The sequence below is a fragment of the Panthera pardus genome, unplaced genomic scaffold (assembly GCF_024362965.1).
Source record: "Panthera pardus isolate Hobbes unplaced genomic scaffold, ASM2436296v1 HiC_scaffold_27, whole genome shotgun sequence".
Lineage (NCBI taxonomy): Eukaryota > Metazoa > Chordata > Mammalia > Carnivora > Felidae > Panthera > Panthera pardus.
In genome coordinates this window covers 64,746,411-64,769,033 of record NW_026526843.1, presented here as the reverse complement: position 1 = coordinate 64,769,033, position 22,623 = coordinate 64,746,411, and the positions used below count along the sequence as shown (strand labels likewise).

The 22,623-nt window shown below is 39.5% G+C and overlaps 2 protein-coding genes across 3 annotated transcripts in view; one reads left to right on the top strand and one right to left on the bottom strand.

Moving 5' to 3' along the window:
- Window positions 1-22,623, bottom strand: part of ZDHHC15 (zinc finger DHHC-type palmitoyltransferase 15) — a 188,212-nt gene that overhangs the window by 44,090 nt on the left and 121,499 nt on the right. The gene's annotated exons all lie outside the window — the stretch shown is intronic.
- Window positions 1-22,623, top strand: part of UPRT (uracil phosphoribosyltransferase homolog) — a 210,015-nt gene that overhangs the window by 153,414 nt on the left and 33,978 nt on the right. The gene's annotated exons all lie outside the window — the stretch shown is intronic.

The following is a 22,623-nucleotide window of genomic DNA, read 5'->3' as shown; positions in this document are numbered from 1 at the left end:
GATAAATATCTTAATTATTTTATCTGACTTTTATCTCAGTCTTCATAAGTCTATGTGATAGGTGGTATTGTTTTATAAATAAAGAAAAGAAAACTTGGTGAGGTTAAGTACTTTGTCCATGGTTATACTCATTTAAGCAGCATGTAGCAAAACTGAGCTCTAAACCCAGTTCACTTGATTCTAAGATTTATGCCTTTCCACCCCATTATACCATACTATGATGTTATATACAGATATGTAACATCTTGCTGTCAGGACCCTGTTGATGATTAACTATGATTGTTATTAAGTTGTAGGTTTTTTTTCACACCTGTCAGAATGCTAAAATTAACAACACAAGAAACAATAGGTATTGGTGAAGATGAGGAGAAAGGGGAACTGTCTTGCACTTTTGGTGGGAATGCAAACTAGTGCAGCCACTCTGCAGAACAGTATGGATGTTCCTCAAAAAGTTAAAAATAGAATAATGCAATTGCACTACTAGGTATTTACCCAAAGGATACAAAACTACTGATTTGAAGTGTTACATGCACCCCGATGTTTATAGCAGAATTATCAATAATAACCAAGCTATGGAGAGAGACCAAATATCCACTGACTGATGAATGGATAAAGAAGATGTGGGATATATATATAGTCAGAGAAAGGCAAATACCATATGGTTTCATTCATATGTGGAATTAAAAACAGAACAGTCAATCATATGGGGAGGACAGAGGGAAACAAACCATGAATTTTAAGAAAACATAGGAAAAAACTGAGGATTGATGGAGGGAGGTTGGTGGGAGATGGGCTAGATGGGTGATGGGTATTATGGAGGGTACTTGTGATGAGCACTGGGTGTTGTATGTAAGTGATGAATCACTGAATTCTACTCCTGAAACCAATATTGCACTGTATGTTAATTAACTTGAATTTAAACAAAATTTTGAAAAAAAGTTGTAGGTATTTTTCATAGATGACACTCTTAGAGAAGCTGGCTGAGACTACTTGTGACACTGTATATTATGATCTTGCAAATGAGTAGAAATTTGGGTATTCTCACTATTTCAGAAATTTTTGGTCTGGTATGAGGCTTATTGCCAATGTGGGCACCATAGTTTGCTAATCTTGGAAAAGATATGTCAATGATTTTCCAAAGTAACACAAACTTGAAAGCTTTTTTCTGTCTGGGCCAAAAGATAGGCAGAGGTGAAAAAGAGAAGGATCTGTGATCAGACTTTTAGGGTTTAAACCTCATCTCTTCCACTTAATAGGTAAAAAAATCACATTGGAAAATCAGACACCCTCAACCCAAGTTTCTTCATCTGTAAAATAGAAGAAATGATATCTACTTCATAAGATTGTTGTAAAAACACTGGATAATAAATAATTAAAAGTTACGTTTAGAGCCTTATTTTATTAATTTATTTTTGAGAGGGGGGAGGGGAAGAGAGAGACGGAGAGAGAGAATCCCAAGCAGCCTCTGCACTGTCAGTGAAGGGTCCGATGTGGGACTCAATCTCATGAACCATGAGATGAGGACCTGAGCCGAAATCAAGAGTCAGACGCTTAAGCCAACTGAGCTCCCCAGGTGCCCTACAAGTACATTTTCTTAAATCATTTAAAAATACTTGATATTGTCATTTTATATTTTTTATTTTTTTAAGTTCATTTATCTTAGAGAGAGACAAAGAGAGCAGGGGAGGGGCAGAGAGACAGGAGGAGAGAGAGAGAATCCCTAGCAGGCTCTGCTCTCAGTACAGAGCCCTATGTAGGCTGAAACTCATGACAGTTTGGCTACTGTTGACAGTGTTGCTATAAACATTGGGTGCATGTGTCCCATCGAAACAGGACACCTGTATCCTGTGGATAAATGCCTAGTAATGCAATTGCTGGCTCATAGGGTAGTTCTATTTTTAGTTTTTTGAGGAACCTCCATACTGTTTTCCAGAGTGGCTGCACCAGCTTGCATTGCCACCAACAATGCAAAAGAGATTCTCTTTCTCCGCATCCTTGCCAACATCTGTTGTTGCCTGAGTTGTTCATGTTAGCCATTCTGACAGGTGTGAGGTAGTATCTCATTGTGGTTTTGATTTGTATTTCCCTGATTATGAGTGATGTTGAGCATTTTTTCATGTGTTGGTTGACCATCTGGATGTCTTCCTTGGAGAAGTGTCTATTCATGTCTTTTGCCCATTTCTTCACTGTATTATTTGGTTTTGGGGTGTTGAGTTTGATAAGTTCTTTATAGATTTTTGATACTAACCCTTTACCTGATATGTCGTTTGCAAATCTCTTCTCCCATTCTCCCGGTTGCCTTTTAGTTTTGCTGACTGTTTCCTTCGCTGTGCAGAAGCTTTTTATTTTGATGAGGTCCCAGTAGTTCATTTTTGCATTTGTTTCCCTTGCCTCTGGAGTCGTGTTGAGAAAGAAGTTGCTGCGGGCAAGATCAAAGAGGTTTTTGCCTGCTTTCTCCTTGAGGATTTTGTTGGCTTCCTGTCTTCCATTGAGGGCTTCCACCCATTCTGAGTTTATTTTTTGTGTATGGTGTAAGAAAGTGGTCCAGGTTCACTGTTCTGCATGTTGCTGTCCAGTTTTCCCAGGACCACTTGTTGAAGAGACTGTCTTTATTCCATTGGCTATTCTTTCCTGCTTTGTCAAAGATTAGTTAGCCATACGTTTGTGGGTCAATTTCTGGGTTCTGTATTCTGTTCCATTGATCTGAGTGTCTGTTTTTGTGCCAGTACCATACTGGCATGATGATTACGGCTTTGTAGTAGGGTTTCAAGTCTGGGATTGTGATGTCTCCTGATTTGGTTTGCTTTTTCAAGTTTGCTTTGGCTATTCAGGGTCTTTTATGGTTCCATACAAATTTTAGGATGGTTGGTTCTAGCTTGGTGAAGAATCCTAGCGTTATTTTGATAGGAATTGCAATGAATGTGTAGATTGCTTTGGGTAGTATGGATATTCTAACAATATTTGTTCTTCCAATCCATAAGCACGGAATGGTTTTCCATTTTATTTTTGTGTCTTCTTCAATTTCTTTCATGAGCTTTCTATAGATTTCAGGGTATAGGTATTTCACCTCTTTGGTTAGGCTTATTCCTCTGTATTTTATGGATTCTGGTGCAATCATAAATGGGATTGATTATTTGATTTCATTCTGTTTTTCATTATTGGTATATAGGAATGCAACCGATTTCTGTGCATTGATTTTATGTCCTGCCACTTTGCTGAATTCATCGATCAGTTCTAGCAGTTTTTTGGTGGAATCTTTTAGGTGTTCCATATAGAGTATAATGTCATCCACAAGGAGTGAAAGTTTGACTTCCTCCTAGCCAATTTGGATGCCTTTTATTTCTTTGTGTTCTCTGATTGCTGAGGCTAAGACTTTCAATATTATGTTGAAAAACGGTGGCGAGAGTGGACATCCCTGTCTTGTTCCTGACCTTAGGGGGAAAGCTCTCAGTTTTTCCCCATTGAGGATGATATTAGCATTCGGTCGTTCATATATGGCTTTTATGATCTCAAGGTATGCTCCTTCTATCCCTACTTTCTTGAGGGTTTTTATCAAGAAAGGAGGCTGTATTTTGTCAAATGCTTTCTCTGCATCTATTGAGAGGATCATATGGTTCTTGTCCTTTCTTTTATTGATGTGATGAATCATGTTAATTGTTTTGTGGATATTGAACCAGCCCTGAATCCCAGGTATAAATCCCACTTGGTCATGGTGAATAATTTTTTTAAAATATATTGTTGGATTTGGTTGGCTAATATCTTGTTGAGGATTTTGGCATACATGTTTATTAGGGAAATTGGTCTTTAGTTCTCCTTTTTAATGGGGCCTCTCTCTGGTTTTAGGGTAAAGGTAATGCTGGCTTCATAGGAAGAGTTTGGAAATCTTCCTTCCATTTCTATTTTTTAGAACAGCTTCTAGAGAATAGGTGTTAACTCTTCCTTAAATATTTGGTAGAATTCCCCTGGAAAGCCATCTGGCCCTGGACTCTTGTTTCTTGGCAGATTTTTGATTGCTAATTTGATTTCCTTACTGGTTATGGGTCTGTTCAAATTTTCTATGTCTTCCTGTTTCAGTGTTGGTAGTGTATACATTTCTAGGAATTTGTCCATTTCTTCCAGATTACCCATTTTATTGGCATATAATTGCTCATAATATTCTCTCATTATTGTTTTTATTTCTGCTGTGTTGGTTGTGATCTCTCCTCTTTCATTTTTGATTTTATTTATTTGGGTCCTTTCCTTTTTCTTCTAGATCATACAGGCTAGTGGTTTAACAATTGTGTTAATTCTTTCGAAGAACCAGCTTCTGGTTTCATTGATTTGTTCTACTGTTTTTTTGGTTTCAATAGCATCAATTTCTGCTCTAATCTTTATTATTTCCTGTCTTCTTCTGGTTTGGGGTTTTATTTGCAGTTCTTTTTGCAGCTCCTTAAGGCGTAAGGTTAGGTTGTGTATCTGAGATCTTTCTTCCTTCTTTAGGAAGGCCTGGATTGCTATATACTTTCCTCTTATGATTGCCTTTGCTGTGTCCCAGAGGTTTTGGGTTGTGGTGTTATCATTTTCATTGACTTCCATATACTTTTTAATTTCCTGTTTAACTGCTTGGCTAGCCCATTCATTCTTTAGTAGGATGTTCTTCAGTCTCCAAGTATTTGTTACCTTTCCAAATTTTTTCTTGTGTTGATTTCGAGTTTCATAGCGTTGTGGTCTGAACATATGCACGGTACGATCTCGATCTTTTTGTACTTACTTAGGGCTGATTTGTGTCCCCGTACATCGTCCATTCTGGAGAACGTTCCATGTGCACTGGAGAAGAATGTATATTCTGTTGCTTTCGGATGAAATGTTCTGAATATATCTGTTAAGTCCATCTGGTCCAGTGTGTCATTCAAAGCCATTGTTTCCTTGTTGATGTTTTGATTTGATGATCTGTCCATTGCTGTGAGTGGGGTGTTGAAGTCTCCAACTATTATGGTATTACTATCGATGAGTTTCTTTATGTTTGTGATTAATTGATTTATATATTTGGGTGCTGCCACATTTGGTGCATAAATGTTTACAATTGTTAGGTCTTCTTGGTCTATAGACCCCTTGATTATGATATAATGCCCTTCTGCATTTCTTGATACAGTCTTTATTTTAAAGTCTAAATTATCTGATGTAAGTATGGCTACTCCGGCTTTCTTTTGTTGATAGATGGTTCTCCATCCCCTTATTTTCAATCAGAAGGTGTCTTTAGGTCAAAAGTGGGTCTCTTATAAACAGCATATAGATGGATCTTGTTTTCTTATCCATCCTGTTACCCTATGTCTTTTGATTGGAGCATTGAGTCCACTGATGTTTAGAGTGAGTACTGAAAGATATGAATTTATTGCCATTATGATGCTTGTAGAGTTGGGAGTTTCTGGTGGTGTTCTCTGGTCCTTTCTAATCTTTGTGGCTTTGTTATTTATATATATAGATTTTTCACCTTTTCTCCCCTCAGAGAGTCCTCCTTAAAATTTCTTGCAGGGCTGGTTTAGTGGTCTCCAAACTGCTTTAATTTTTGGTTGGATAGGGAACTTTTTATCTCTCGTATTTTTTCTTTTTTATTTTTTTTTAAATTTTAAATTTTTTATTTTTTAATATATGAAATTTACTGTCAAATTGGTTTCCATACAACACCCAATGCTCATCCCAAAAGGTGCCCTCCTCAATACCCATCACCCACCCTGCCCTCCCTCCCACCCCCCATCAACCCTCAATTTGTTCTCAGTTTTTAACAGTCTCTTATGCTTTGGCTCTCTCCCACTCTAACCTCCTTTTTTTTTTTTCCCTTCCCCTCCCCCATGGGTTTCTGTTACGTTTCTCAGCATCCACATAAGAGTGAAACCATATGGTATCTGTCTTTCTCTGTATGGCTTATTTCACTTAGCATCACACTCTCCAGTTCCATCCACGTTGCTACAAAAGGCCATATTTCATTTTTTCTCATTGCCACGTAGTATTCCATTGTGTATATAAACCACAATTTCTTTATCCATTCATCAGTTGATGGACATTTAGGCTCTTTCCATAATTTGGCTATTGTTGAGAGTGCTGCTATAAACATTGGGGTACAAGTGCCCCTATGCATCAGTACTTCTGTATCCCTTGGATAAATTCCTAGCAGTGCTATTGCTGGGTCATAGGGTAGGTCTATTTTTAATTTTCTGAGGAACCTCCACACTGCTTTCCAGAGTGGCTGCACCAATTTGCATTCCCACCAACAGTGCAAGAGGGTTCCCGTTTCTCCACATCCTCTCCAGCATCTATAGTCTCCTGATTTGTTCATTTTGGCCACTCTGACTGGCGTGAGGTGATATCTGAGTGTGGTTTTGATTTGTATTTCCCTGATAAGGAGCGACGTTGAACATCTTTTCATGTACCTGTTGGCCATCCGGATGTCTTCTTTAGAGAAGTGTCTATTCATGTTTTCTGCCCATTTCTTCACTGGGTTATTTGTTTTTCGGGTGTGGAGTTTGATGAGCTCTTTATAGATTTTGGATACTAGCCCTTTGTCCGATATGTCATTTGCAAATATCTTTTCCCATTCCGTTGGTTGCCTTTTAGTTTTGTTGGTTGTTTCCTTTGCTGTGCAGAAGCTTTTTATCTTCATAAGGTCCCAGTAATTCACTTTTGCTTTTAATTCCCTTGCCTTTGGGGATGTGCCGAGTAAGAGATTGCTACGGCTGAGGCCAGAGAGGTCTTTTCCTGCTTTCTCCTCTAAGGTTTGGATGGTTTCCTGTCTCACATTCAGGTCCTTTATCCATTTGAGTTTATTTCTCTGAATGGTGTGAGAAAGTGGTCTAGTTTCAACCTTCTGCATGTTGCTGTCCAGTTCTCCCAGCACCATTTGTTAAAGAGACTGTCTTTTTTCCATTGGATATTCTTTCCTGCTTTGTCAAAGATGAGTTGGCCATACATTTGTGGGTCTAGTTCTGGGGTTTCTATTCTATTCCATTGGTCTATGTGTCTGTTTTTGTGCCAATACCATGCTGTCTTGATGATTACAGCTTTTGGTAGAGGCTAAAGTCTGGGATTGTGATGCCTCCTGCTTTGGTCTTCTTCTTCAAAATTACTTTGGCTATTCGGGGCCTTTTGTGGTTCCATATGAATTTTAGGATTGCTTGTTCTAGTTTCGAGAAGAATGCTGGTGCAATTTTGATTGGGATTGCATTGAATGTGTAGATAGCTTTGGGTAGTATTGACATTTTGACACTATTTATTCTTCCAATCCATGAGCAGGGAATGTCTTTCCATTTCTTTATATCTTCTTCAATTACCTGCATAAGCTTTCGATAGTTTTCAGCATACAGATCTTTTACATCTTTGGTTAGATTTATTCCTAGGTATTTTATGCTTCTTGGTGCAATTGTGAATGGGATCAGTTTCTTTGTCTTTCTGTTGCTTAATTGTTAGTGTATAAGAATGCAACTGATTTCTGTACATTGATTTTGTATCCTGCAACTTTGCTGAATTCATGTATCAGTTCTAGCAGACTTTTGGTGGAGTCTATCGGATTTTCCATGTATAATATCATGTCATCTGCAAAAAGCGAAAGCTTGACTTCATCTTTGCCAATTTTGATGCCTTTGATTTCCTTTTGTTGTCTGATTGCTGATGCTAGAACTTCTAGCACTATGTTCAACAACAGCGGTGAGAGTGGGCATCCCTGTCGTGTTCCTGATCTCAGGGAAAAAGCTCTCAGTTTTTCCCCGTTGAGGATGATGTTAGCTGTGGGCTTTTCATAAATGGCTTTTATGATGTGTAAGTATATTCCTTCTATCCCGACTTTCTCAAGGGTTTTTATTAAGAAAGGGTGCTGGATTTTGTCAAAGGCCTTTTCTGCATCGATTGACAGCATCATATGGTTCTTCTCTTTTTTTTTGTTAATGTGATGTATCACGTTGATCGATTTGCGAATGTTGAACCAGCCCTGCATCCCAGGAATGAATCCCACTTGATCATGGTGAATAATTCTTTTTATATGCTGTTGAATTCGATTTGCTAGTATCTTATTGAGAATTTTTGCATCCATATTCATCAGAGATAGTGGCCTGTAGTTCTCTTTTTTTACTGGGTCTCTGTCTGGTTTAGGAATCAAAGGAATACTGGCTTCATAGAATGACTCTGGAAGTTTTCCTTCCCTTTCTATTTCTTGGAATAGCTTGAGAAGGATAGGTATTATCTCTGCTTTAAACGTCTGGTAGAACTCCCCTGGGAAGCCATCTGGTCCTGGACTCTTATTTGTTGGGAGATTTTTGATAACCGATTCAATTTCTTCGCTGGTTATGAGTCTGTTCAAGCTTTCTATTTCCTCCTGATTGAGTTTTGGAAGAGTGTGGGTGTTTAGGAATTTGTCCATTTCTTCCAGGTTGTCCAATTTGTTGGCATATAATTTTTCATAGTATTCCCTGATAATTGTTTGTATCTCTGAGGGATTGGTTGTAATCATTCCATTTTCATTCATGATTTTATCTATTTGGGTCATCTCCCTTTTCTTTTTGAGAAGCCTGGCTAGAGGTTTGTCAATTTTGTTCATTTTTTCAAAAAACCAACTCTTGGTTTCGTTGATCTGCTCTACAGTTTTTTTAGATTCTATATTGTTTATTTCTGCTCTGCTCTTTATTATTTCTCTTCTTCTGCTGGGTTTAGGCTGCCTTTGCTGTTCTGCTTCTAGTTCCTTTAGGTGTGCTGTTAGATTTTGTATTTGGGATTTTTCTTGTTTCTTGAGATAGGCCTGGATTGCAATGTAATTTCCTCTCAGGACTGCCTTCGCTGCATCCCAAAGCGTTTGGATTGTTGTATTTTCATTTTCGTTTGTTTCCATATATTTTTTAATTTCTTCTCTAATTGCCTGGTTGACCCACTCATTCGTTAGTAGGGTGTTCTTTAACCTCCATGCTTTTGGAGGTTTTCCAGACTTTTTCCTGTGGTTGATTTCAAGCTTCATAGCATTGTGGTCTGAAAGTATGCATGGTATAATTTCAATTCTTGTAAACTTATGAAGGGCTGTTTTGTGACCCAGTATATGATCTATCTTGGAGAATGTTCCATGTGCACTCGAGAAGAAAGTATATTCTGTTGCTTTGGGATGCAGAGTTCTAAATATATCTGTCAAGTCCATCTGATCCATTGTATCATTCAGGGCCCTTGTTTCTTTATTGACTGTGTGTCTAGATGATCTATCCATTTCTGTAAGTGGGGTGTTAAAGTCCCCTGCAATGACCACATTCTTATCAATAAGGTTGCTTATGTTTATGAGTAATTGTTTTATATATCTGGGGGCTCGGGTATTTGGCGCATAGACATTTATAATAGTTAGCTCTTCCTGGTGGATAGACCCTGTGATTATTATATAATGCCCTTCTTCATCTCTTGTTACAGCCTTTAATTTAAAGTCTAGTTTGTCTGATATAAGTATGGCTACTCCAGCTTTCTTTTGGCTTCCAGTAGCATGATACATAGTTCTCCATCCCCTCACTCTCAATCTAAAGGTGTCCTCAGATCTAAAATGAGTCTCTTGTAGACAGCAAATAGATGGGTCTTGTTTTTTTATCCATTCTGATACCCTATGTCTTTTGGTTGGCGCATTTAATCCATTTACATTCAATGTTATTATAGAAAGATACGGGTTTAGAGTCATTGTGATGTCTGTATGTTTTATGCTTGTAGTGATGTCTCTGGTACTTTGTCTCACAGGATCCCCCTTAGGATCTCTTGTAGGGCTGGTTTCGTGGTGACAAATTCCTTCAGTTTTTGTTTGTTTAGGAAGACCTTTATCTCTCCTTCTATTCTAAATGACAGACTTGCTGGATAAAGGATTCTCGGCTGCATATTGTTTCTGTTTAGCACACTGAAGATATCGTGCCAAGCCTTTCTGGCCTGCCAAGTTTAAAAAGAGAGATCAGTCACGAGTCTTATAGGTCTCCCTTTATATGTGAGGGCATGTTTATCCCTTGCTGCTTTCAGAATTTTCTCTTTATCCTTGTATTTTGCCAGTTTCACTATGATATGTTGTGCAGAAGATCGATTCAAATTACGTCTGAAGGGAGTTCTCTGTGCCTCTTGGATTTCAATGCCTTTTTCCTTCCCCAGTTCAGGGAAGTTCTCAGCTATAATTTCTTCAAGTACCCCTTCAGCACCTTTCCCTCTCTCTTCCTCCTCTGGGATACCAATTATGTGTATATTATTTCTTTTTAGTGTATCACTTAGTTCTCTAATTTTTCCCTCATACTCCTGGATTTTTTTATCCCTCTTTCTCTCAGCTTCCTCTTTTTCCATAACTTTATCTTCTAGTTCACCTATTCTCTCCTCTGCCTCTTCAATCCGAGCTGTTGTCATTTCCATTTTGTTTTGCATTTCGTTTAAAGCGCTTTTCAGCTCCTCGTGACTGTTCCTTAGTCCCTTGATCTCTGTGGCAAGAGATTCTCTGCTGTCCTCTATACTGTTTTCAAGCCCAGCGATTAATTTTATGACTATTATTCTAAATTCACTTTCTGTTATATTATTTAAATCCTTTTTGATCAGTTCATTAGCTGTTGTTATTTCCTGGAGATTCTTCTGAGGGGAATTCTTCCGTTTGGTCATTTTGGATAGTCCCTGGAGTGGTGAGGACCTGCAGGGCACTTCCTCTGTCCTGTTGTGTATAACTGGAGTTGGTGGGCAGGGCCGCAGTCCGACCTGATGTCTGCCCCCAGCCCACCGCTGGGGTCACAGTCAGACTGGTGTGTGCCTTCTCTTCCCCTCTCCTAGGGGCGGGATTCACTGTGGGGTGGCGTGGCCTGTCTGGGATACTTGCACACTGCCAGGCTTGTGGTGCTGGGGATCTGGTGTATTAGCTGGGGTGGGTAGGCAAGGTGGATGGGGGCAGGAGGGGCAGGCTTAGCTCACTTCTCCTTAGGTGATCCACTTCGGGAGGGGCCCTGTGGCAGCGGGAGGGAGTCAGATCCGCTGCCGGAGGTTTGGCTCCGCAGAAGCACAGAGTTGGGTGTTTGCGCGGAGCGAGCAAGTTCCCTGGCAGGAACTGGTTCTCTTTGGGATTTTGGCTGGGGGATGGGTGAGGGAGATGGCGCTGGCGAGCGCCTTTGTTCCTCGCCAAGCTGAGCTCTGCCGTCCGGGGGCTCAGCAGCTCTCCCTCCCTTTGTCCTCCAGCCTTCCTGCTTTCTGAGCAGAGCTGTTAACTTATGACCTCCCAGACGCTAAGTCGCGCTTGCTGTCAGAACACAGTCCGTCTGGCCCCTCCGCTTTTGCCAGCCAGACTCGGGGGCTCTGCTTGGCTGGCGAGCCGCCTCTTCGCCCTGGCTCCCTCCCGCCAGTCCGTGGAGCGCGCACCGCCTCGCCGCCCTTCCTACCCTCTTCTGTGGGCCTCTCGTCTGCGTCTTTGCTTGGTTCTGGAGACTCCGTTCTGCTAATCCTCTGGCGGTTTTCTGGGTTCTTTAGGCAGGTGTAGGTGGAATCTAAGTGATCAGCAGGACCCGCAGTGAGCCCAGCGTCCTCTTACGCCACCATCTTCCCTCCCTTCTATCTCTCGTATTTTTAATGACAGCCTTGCTGGATAAAGAATTCTTGGCTGCATATTTTTCTGATTCAGCACACTGAATATATCCTGCCACTCCCTTCTGGCCTGCCAAGTTTCTGTGCATAGGTCTGCTGCAAACCTGATTTGTCTTCCCTTGTAGGTTAGGGACTTTTTTCCCTTGCTGCTTTCATGATTCTCTCCTTGCCTGAGTATTTTGTGAATTTGACTATGATATGTCTTGTTGATGGTTGGTTTTTGTTGAATCTAATGGAGGTCCTCTGTGCTTCCCGGATTTTGATGTGTGTGTCTTTCCCCAGGTTAGGAAAGTTTTCTGCTATGATTTGCTCACATAACCCTTCTACCCCCATTTCCCTCTCTTCCTTTTCTGGGACCCCTATGATTCTGATGTTGTTCCTTTTTAATGAGTCACTGATTTCTCTAATTCTTAAATCGTGCTCTTTTGCCTTAATCTGCCTCTTTTTTTTGCTTCCTTATTCTGTTTGTCCTCTATATCACTGATTCTCTGTTCTGCCTCATCCATCCTTGCCTCTGCTGCATCCATCCGTGATTGCAGCTCAGTTATAGCATTTTTAATTTCATTCTGGCTATTTTTTCATTCTTTTATCTCTGCAGAAAGGGATTCTAATCTATTTTTGACTCCAGCCAGTGTTCTTATTGTCGTGATTCTAAATTCTGGTTCAGACATCTTGCTTGTATCTGTGTTGGTTAATTCCCTGCCTGTCTTTTCTTTGTGCTCTTTATTTTGGGGTGAATTCTTTCATTTTGTTATTTTGAAGGGAGAAAAGGGATTAATGAGGTAGAAAATTTGAAATTAAAAAAATCACAATTAAAAAAATATTACAATTAAAAATTCAAAACACAAACGCACACACACACACACACACACACAAATCGAATAAATGATGCGAGATTCTAGGTGTGTTTTGGTCTGGGTGTTGAAAGTGGTTTGACAGATTAGAGCAAAAAAGGGGGGGAGAAAAAAAAGGAAATTGTTTGAGAATTTGAAAAAATGAATACATTGAAGAAGAGTAAAATGAGATGATGGTGGTAAAATAGAATTTGAAAAAATATATACAAAAGTAAAGAATATAGTAGAAAAGAAAAAATTAAAGAAAAATATTTTTAATAAATTTAAAAATAAATATGAATTTTTTCATTTTCTGTATTTAGGAAAAAATAAAAGAAATGCAAAAGAGAAAAAGATAAAAAATAAATTGTTTGAAAATTTGAAAAAATGAATACACTGTAGTAGACTAAAATAAAATGATGGAAGTAAAATAGAATTTGAAAAAATTTACATAAAAGCAAAAAATATAGTAATAAAATTTAAATAAAAATATTTTTAATAGAAATTGAAAATAAAAATGAAGCTTTTCTCTTTATACATTCAAGAAAAAGAAAAGAAACATAAAAGAGAAAGAAAAAGGGAAGAAAAAAAGGAAATTGTCTGAAAATTTGCAAGGTGTACATACTGAAGTAGACTAAAATAAAATGATGGAATTAAAGTAGAATTTGAAAAAATTTACACAAAAGTAAAAAATATAGTGATAAAAATTAAAGAAATATAGTTTTAATAAAAATTGAAAATAAAAATGAATTTTTTCTCTTTCTGTATTCATGAAAAAAAAAGAATTGTAAAAGAGAAAAAGAAAAAATACAAAAAAAGAGAATTGAATAGAGGAACCTGCTAACAGATTGAAGTAGGACTGAAATTGCTTTGTTTTCCCCTAGAAGTCAGCCATGTAGCTCTTTATAGTCCATAAATTAAGCAGGCAGTGAGACTTGTGTTCTTGAAGTGTGAAGATGGCTCAGCTGGGCGGGGCTCAGTGTAACAGCTTTGCTCTCCACTAGTTGGTGCTGCTAGCCTACTGGGGTGGATTGTTGTGGTGCTCATAGGTGCGTATGCATATGCACGGGAGCGGTGAAAATGGCACCACCCAGCTACCCAGTCTGTTCTCCTGGACCAGCGATTGTATACCCATCCTCTGTACTCAGCTCTCGCCCACTCCCTACTTTTTCACTGTCCGTGACCAGGCCCCAGGCAGTACCTCTCCCCAATTTTGTCTCAGATGCGGCTGCTTTCCCAAGCCCCCCACCTCCGAAGGACTGCGGCTTTGACCCGTTCCACCCCTCTGTGGGAGGGTCTCACCCATCAACGGTCAAATGAGCAATGGCCGAATATCGGCTGCACCCAAGTATGCCTGCTGGACCCTGTTGTTGCCGATGCCCTGAGACTGCAGCCAGGTGCCAGCTTGTCCCAGAAAATGTTCACAAGTCAGTGTAGCACCAGCATCTCAGGGATTATGGAGAATCACAACACACATCTGGCACCAGTCTTCACCCTTAACGACCTTGCCCCAGCACCAGCAAATGTGGCCATTTTCTGGGATCTGCTGGGACCAGGTGGCTTCAACAGTCTCTACCAAACGTCCTTCCAGCAGTGGAACCGGTTTTCTCCGTGTGGCCCGAGAACCTCCCAGACCCCACTCTGTTCCTGGGGATTCGCCCTTCCAACCAGAGCTTCACCAGGTATTGAGCTGCAGAGTTGCAGCCTTTACGCTCCCCTTGTTTACAATCTTAATGGAATTTAAACCCTCTCCTTTCTTCTTTCTCCCTTTTTAGTTTAGTCCCTGCGGCTGCTTCCAATTTTCCACTTTCTCTCCAGCTGCTTTTGGGTAGGGGTGCTTTTCCTGCATTATCCCCCCCTTCCCCAGTCTCCGTCCTCTCTCTGTCCACAAAAGTGGTTTGCTACCTTTTGCGGCTTCTTGCTCTCCAAGTACAGCTCTCCGCGCCATGTACCTGCTGAATTCTGTGGTTCAGGTTGTGCAGATTTTTGTGTTAATCCTCTAATCAGTTTTCTAGTTGTGTAGGAGGGTTTAGTGTTTGTCTGGCTGTATTTCATGGATGTGAGATACACACAAAGCTTCAATGCTGTTCTGCCATCTTGGCTTCTCCCCCCACAGTTGCATGTTATTTAACCTCCATGTATTTCTGGTGTTTCCAGATTTTTTTCCCTGTCTTTGATTTTCAGTTTCATTAGCATTGTGGTCAGAAATGTTGGGTAGTATGACTTCATTAGTTTCATTAGCATTGTGGTCAGAAATGTTGGGTAGTATGACTTCAGTCTTTTTGAATTTGTTGAGACTTGTTTTGTGGCCTAATATGTGACTTATTCTGGAGCATGTTCCATGTGCACTTGAAAATAATGTGTATTTTGTTGCTCTAGGATTGATTGTTCTGAATATATCTGTTAAATCCATCTGGTCCAGTGTGTCATTCAAAGCCACTGTTTCTTTGTTGATTTTCTGCTTGGATGATTTGTCCATCAATTTCCATGGGGGGTTAAAGTCCCCTGATATTATTTTTTTTTTTACTATCTATTACATATTTTATGTTTGTTATTAGCTACTTTAATTATTGAATTAATGCCCCAATGTTGGGTGCATAAATATTTAAAATTGTTGTATCTTCTTGTTGGATTTTCCTCTCAATGATTATATAGTGTCCTTCTTTGTTTCTTGTTACAGTCTATTTTAAAGACCGTTTTTCCTTTCTGTTTTTTAGAATCTTTTTTTTTTTTTAATATAACTTATTTTCAAGTTAACTAAAATACAGTGTATATACGGTGTGCTCTTGGCTTCGGGAGTAGATTCCCGTGATTCATCACCTACATAAAACACCCGTGTTCATCCCAGTGCCCTCCTCAATGCCCATCATCCATTCCCCCACTCCCCCAGTCCCCCACCCTCAGTTTGTTCTCTGTATTTAAAAGTCTTCTATGGTTTGCCTACTTCTTTGTTTGTAACTATATATTTTTTTTCTTTCCCTTTCCTCATGGTCTTCTGTTAAGTTTCTCATCTTCCACATGTGAGTGAAAACATATGATATCTGTGTCTGGCTTATTTCACTTAGCATAATACCCTCCAATTCCATCCATGTAGTTGCAAATGGCAAGATTTCATTCTTTTTGATTGCTGACTAATACTCCATTGTATATATAAACCACATTTTCTTTATCCATTCATTAGTTGATGGACATTTGGACTCTTTCCATAATTTGCCTATTGTTGGTAGTGATGCTATAAACATGGGATAAATGTGCCCTATATGAATTAGTACTCCTGTATCTTTTGGATTAATTCCTATTGGTGTTACTGCTCAGTCATCAGTTAATTCTATCTTTAATTTTTTGAGAAACTTCCACACAGTTTTCCAGAGTGCATTAGCATTGTGGTCAGAAATGTTGGGTAGTATGACTTCAGTCTTTTTGAATTTGTTGAGACTTGTTTTGTGGCCTTGTTTTGTGGCACCAGTTTGTATTCACACCAGCAATGAAAGAGAGTTCCCCTTTCTCCACATCCTCACCAACATGTGTTGTTTTCTGAGTTTTTAATTTTAGCCACTCTGACTGGTGTGAGGTGGTATCTCAATGTAGTTTTGATTTGTATTTCCCTGATGATGAGTTATGTTGTGCATCTTTTCATATGTCTGTTAGCCATCTGGATGTAAAGACTGTTTTTCTGATACAAGTATTGGTACCTCAGCTTTCTTTTTACATCCATTTGCATGAAATGCTTCTCCATCCCCTCACTTTCTATCTGCATGTGCCTTTAGATCTGAAATGAATGTCTTGTAGACAGGATATAGATGAATCATCCTTTTTATCCATTTCATCACCATATGTCTTTTGTTGGATCGTTTAATACATTTAAATTCAAAGTTATTATTAATAGGTATGTATTTGTTGTCATTTTGTTACCTGTTTTATTGTTTTTGTAGTTTTTCTCCATTCCTTTCTTCTCTTGCTCTTCTTTCTCATGATTAGTTGGCTTTTATTTTAGTGATATACCTGGATTATTTTCTCTTTATTTGTTTGCGTATGTATTACTGGTTTTGATTTTTTGGTTACCATTTGAATTGCATATAAAATATTCTGTATATGGCAGTTTATACTAATTTGATGGTTGCTTAAATTTGAACCCATCATTAACTTCTTTCCTCCTCATTTTTTAGGTATATGGTGTCATACTTTACATCCTTTTATTTTGTGAGTCCCTGTACTTATTTTTACACATAAACTTATTTTTACTGCTTTTGTGCTTCCTACTTTACTCTTGCTTGTGGGCTTTCCTTTACACTCAAAGATTCACCTTTAACAATTCTTGTAGGGCTGATTTAGTATTCATGAATTCTTAACTTTTGTTTGTCTGGGAAACTCTTGATTTCTCCCTCTATTTTGAATGATAGCCTTACTGTATAGAGTACTCTTGGCTTCAGATTTTTCCCATTCAACACCTTGAATATATCATGCCCCTCCCTCTGGCTTGCAAATTTCTGCTGAAAAAATCAGCTGATTGCCTTATGGGATTTCCCTTGTATGTAACTATCTTCTTTTTTCTTGCGGCTTCTAAAATTCTCTTTATTACTACTTATTGCCATCTTAGTTACTCTGTGTCTTGGTGTGGAACTCCTTGAGTTGATTTTATTGTGGGATCTCTCTGCCTCCTGGATCTGGATTTCTGTTTTCTTCTCCAGATTCAGGTAATTTTCATCTATTATTTCTTCAAATAAATTTTTTCCCCTTTTCTCTCTCTTCTTCTGGGATCTGTATACATTGAATATTATTACACTTGGTAGTGTCACTGAATTCCCTATGTCTATTTTTGTTTTGCACATTTTTCTTCTCACCTACTCAGCTTCATTATTTTGCATTACTTTGTCCTTCAGGTCACTAATTTGTTCTTCTACTTCATCTAGTTTAATATTCATTCCATCGAATGTATTTTTAATTTAATGCATTGTGTTCTTCATGTCTGATTGTTTTTTAAATATTTTTCTTATATCTTTCATAAGGGTCTCACTGATGTCTTCTACTCTTTTCTCAACTCCAGTGAGTATCTTTATGATCATTCCTTTAAATTCTCTATTAGGCATATTACTTATCTCTGTTTCACTTTGGTCTCTTACTGTAATTTTGTCCTGTTATTTCATTTGGGCCATATTCCTCTGTCTCCTCATTTTGTCTTACTCTTTGTGTCTGTTTTTGTGTGTTAGGAAAGACAGCTATGTCTCCTGAACTTGAAAGTAATGGCCTTATGAAGAAGAGGTCCTGTAGTACTCTGCTGTGCAGTGTCCCCTGTTCAGAACCTGGCCCTTCAGGCATGTCTTCTATGTGTAATACATACACCCTGCTGTTGTGGCTGACCTACTTTTTCCTTCAGTCCAATTATCACCAATGGCTCTCTTTGCCTATTGGCAGCAGTGTTTCCTCCATGTGGTGTTAATGAGAAGTCTGGGGGTGCTTTGGACTTGAGTAGAGTCAGACCAGTGGTGCAGTAGCACCTAATTGTTGGGTGCTTTTCCCATCTTGTCCTATGAGAAACTTTCATTGGTGGAAAGTCTTGAAGTCAGACCAGTTGTCTGCCTCCAGGCCTCTGCCAGAGTCTCAGTCTGACTGGTGTGTGTGGTTATCTTTCTCTTTCTCAAGGGCAGGAGTCACGTTGGTGTGTTGGTGGCCACTGTAGGGTCTGCTTGCATACTGCCAGGCCTATGGTACCACCCTGTATGGGCTCTGGTGAAGAGTGTATTGGAAAGTGCACATCTGCCCAACATAGTGTGGGGGTGATTGGTGGGGTGGTGGTGCTAACAAGCTTTGTATGTCCCTGGTCCTCTGTGGGAGGGGCCCTGCAGTGACAGACTGATGCAGACTGTCTACAGCACTGGACTGGCAGAAGTACTGCAAGGGGGGTCGAGATGGCAGTGCTGGCAAGTTATGTAGTAAGTCTAGCAGGTGGCTGTGTTTTTCTGCTCTAGAGTGAGGGAGGTAAATGGCATCTGCCAGTTCCTTTGTTCTTGGAGTAGTTTCCCTATTATTTCTGTCTCTCCAGGAGATGTTCTGAGATTAGTAAATAACTCCCTCCCATATGCCCCAGGCACCTTCCAAACTGCTGCTTCTATGCTGTATCTCCACAGGCTGTTTGTTGTGCTGTCTTTTTAAGGATAGGGATTCCATTTCCTCTTGCCCACAAGCTCTCTCAGTGCTGAGCCTACTGATTTTTTTAATTTTCAGGTTTTACGTCCCACTGGTTATAAAAGCTCATGAAATTCAGCTCCTCTGATTTTCAAAGGCAAATTCTATTGGGTTTTGTATTCCCTATGCAGGCTTACCAGTGTGGTGGGTTTTTTCTCTCCCCTTTTCGTGCTCATGCCATCCCCCCCTCCTGCAGACAGTCCCAGGAGACCCTTTAGTTCCTGACCATGTCTTTGCCCTTCCTATCCTCTTTGATGTGACATCTTATCTATATTTAATTGTGGAGTTTATTCTACCAGTCCTCAGGTCATTTTCCAGGGTATTTACACTGATATGAGTGTTTTCTAGTTGTATCTGTGGGAAGAGGTGAGCCTAGGGTCCTCTTACTCTGCCATCTTCCCTGGAAGTCCCATTATGATCTATTTTTATGATATCTATAAACAAGTCACTTCAGAACCAAAGATGTAAATAGGCTGAAAGTGAAATGATGGAAAAAGGTATTCTAAGCAAATAGTAATCAAAAGAGATCAAGGGTAGGTATACCAATATCACATGAAAGAGGCTTTAAGCCAAAACTGTTACAAGATACAAAGAAGATAAAGACCATATTAGTGATGTCAGAAAGATAGCAGAGTAGGAGAGACCAGCCTCCTACTGGAGTATGTCTGGATGAAGACAGTATGTTTGGATGAAGAAAGCCCTGGGAGGGCTTAAGAATCTAATTAAGAACATGCAACAACACAGTGGAATGAAAAATGGAGAATAATCACACAGAAAGTATTGCTGGGGAGATCAGCATGGCTGAGACATCTGGAAAGGACTAGGAACAAAGAAAGTGGGCAAAGACTATCAGTATCAGCCATGTGGCAGGTGCCAATGCAGTTCCCAGTGGCCTGCTCTATAGAGGATCCTGGCAACTTTTGCCGCTGAGGACCTCAAAAATTCCCATGAATAGCCATGAATTCCAACAACTTTTACAGCAGAAGAGTCAATAGTGTTTGTTGGGTGGATCCCAGCAGCCTGCTCTGCAGATGATACTCGCAGATTTTGTCACTGAGGTAACCAAAAGCTATCACAATAGACTCCCCAGAGAATGAGACACTGTTGAGACCTCCCTATGAAATGAAATTACTACTGTGCCACCCTAGTACCAGGTCTGCCACTTCCCCTAAGTCTGTGCTTGCCCTAGATCCCAGAGCCATGGCCACTTCATGTGCATCTGCACATCAGACCCCAGCTTCACAGCCACTGAATGCATTCCTATGCCACAGATCCTGGCTCCATGGCCATCCTGCATGCACCAGTACCTCCAAAACCAGAGCTGCTGACATGAAAGTGTATCGCATATCCCAAGCTCTGAGACACTATCATTTCATGCACATCTGTGTTCTGGACCTTGGTTCCATGGCCACTCTTGAAGTACTCACATTATGGAAACTGTAGAACTGCTGCAGTGGGTGCACAAGCCCTCTAGAACCCACGTCCATAGCTGCTCCACAAGTGTACAAAACTAGGACACCCAAGCCACTATCATAGCAGGCTCATCCATATACCACACACAACTGCTCGCAGAATAGTGAATGCTTTCACAGAGGATGATGGAATCATTTCCACAGCAGGAGTGCCTATGCCTCAGACCCAGAGCCTCTGTAGCTGTGTCCAAGCCTATGCTCTGGACCCCAGCTCCACAGCTGCTCCACAAGCACCTATACCTCACACACCATTACCAACACTGCAGTAGGGGTACCTATACCCAAGACACTAATATCACCATGACCCCAGACCACAGAGCCACCCCAGTGGCTTCATGGATGCCTCTACTCTAGACTCTGGCTCCATGGCTACTCCAATGGTACCCATGCATAAAACACTATTGATACAGCCACTGTAAGTGTGCTCACAGGATGGACCCATGGCCTGGAAGGATTCTCTTAGCCATGATTTCCACCATGGGAGAAAAAGAGATCGGGAGGACTTAAGCAGCCTTCACCACTGAAGACCCCAACAGCCCTCACTGCCACTGAAGATACCTGCAGCCTTGGCCACCAAAGGCCCCTTTAGTGTTTGTTGATTCTGATGACAGGTGATAAGAGCTGCACAGAGACAATGCCGCTGAACCTCACCTGGAACTTCAACTGCCTCACGTCACCCATCCAACACTGTTGCATCCACCCACAAGTGATGGTCTTTCTTCACTGAAACCAGTCCATAAAGTCTAGAAGAGATGACTGTGCCATCAAATACACATACATCAGTATAATGCTGCAAGAAATCCAAAAACTCAGGGAAAAAATGACACCATCCAAGGAACACAATATTCCAGTAACCAACTGTAAAGAAATGGAGATCTATTTATAAAAAAACCCTCAAATTAATTGTTTTGAGGAAGTTCAGCAAATTACAAGAGAACAAAGTTAGATAGCATAACAAAATCAGGGAAACAATATATAAACAAAACAGGAAGTTAAAGATAAATCATAAAAAAGAACCAAACAGAAATTCTGGAGCTGAAGAATACAATTAATAAAATGAAAAACCGTATAGGGAGTATTGACACCATTCTTAAAGAATCAGGCAGAATAAAGAATCTGTAAATTCAAAGACAGGTCTTTTGAAATTACCCAGTTAGGGTAACAAAAAGGAAAACAAATGAAAGAGTGAAGACAGTTCATGGAACCTGTATGACTATCAGGTATAAGAATATATGCATTATGGAAATAAAAGGAGAAGAAAGGGACAGTAAGCTTATTTAAAGAAATAATGGCTGAAAAATTTCCAAATTTGGGGAGACATATGAACATCCAGATACATGAAGGTTGAAAGTCCCCAAACATCTTCACCCAAAAGAAGACTTCACCAAGACACATTATAATCAAACTTTTAAGAATCAAAGACAAAGAGAATTCTGAAAGCAGCAAGAAAAAATACACTGGTTATTTACATGGGAACCTCTATAAATCTATTAGTGGATTTCTTAACAGAAACCTTGCACATCAGGACACTGTAGGATGACCTATTTAAAATGCTGGCAGGAAAAGAAAAAACTACCAACCTAGATTGCTTTACTTAGCGAAGCCATCCTTTAGAAATAAAGAGGAAATAAAGATTTTCCCACCAAATAAAATTTAAGAGAGTTCATCACCAGAACTGCCATATAAAAAATGTTGAAGGGAGTTTTCCAAGCTGAAATGGAAAGATTCTAATTAGTAACATGGACACATATGAAAGTAAACAAAATTCACTGGTAATGGTTACTATCTACCCATTTCAAAATACTGTAATACTGTAATACTAGTGAATAAATTACTTTTAATTCTAGGATAAATGTTAAAAGACAAAGCATTAAAATAACTATAGCTAAAATAAATTTTAGTAAATACACTACAAAAAGATATAAATTGTGAAATCAAAAACATAAAATGTTGGGGTGAAGAAATAGGGTGACATTTCTGGATGCAACCAAAGTTACATTTTAACTAGCTTTATTTATTTATTTATTTATTTATTTATTTATTTATTTATACCATGCTTGTTGCATGTAGTTCTTTTTTTTTTAAATATGAAATTTATTGTCAAATTGGTTTCCATACAACACCCAGTGCTCATTCCAACAGGTGCCAGCTTCAGTACCCATCACCCACCCTCTCCTCCCTTCCACCCCCCATCAACCCTCAGTTTGTTCTCAGTTTTTAAGAGTCTCTTATGTTTTGGCTGCCTCCCTCTCTAACCTCTTTTTTTTTCTTCCCCTCCCCCATGGTCTTCTGTTAGCCAAATTATGGAAAGAGCCTAAATATCCATCAACTGATGAATGGATAAAGAAATTGTGGTTTATATACACAATGGAATACTATGTGGCAATGAAAAAGAATGAAATATGGCCTCTTGTAGCAACGTGGATGGAAATGGAGAGTGTTATGTTAAGTAAAATAACTAGCTTTAAATAGAATATTATAAATGTTTTATGTATGTTCCATGGTAACCACAAATTTAAAAACTCTAGCAGATAAACAAAAGAGAAGGAGAAAGAAAT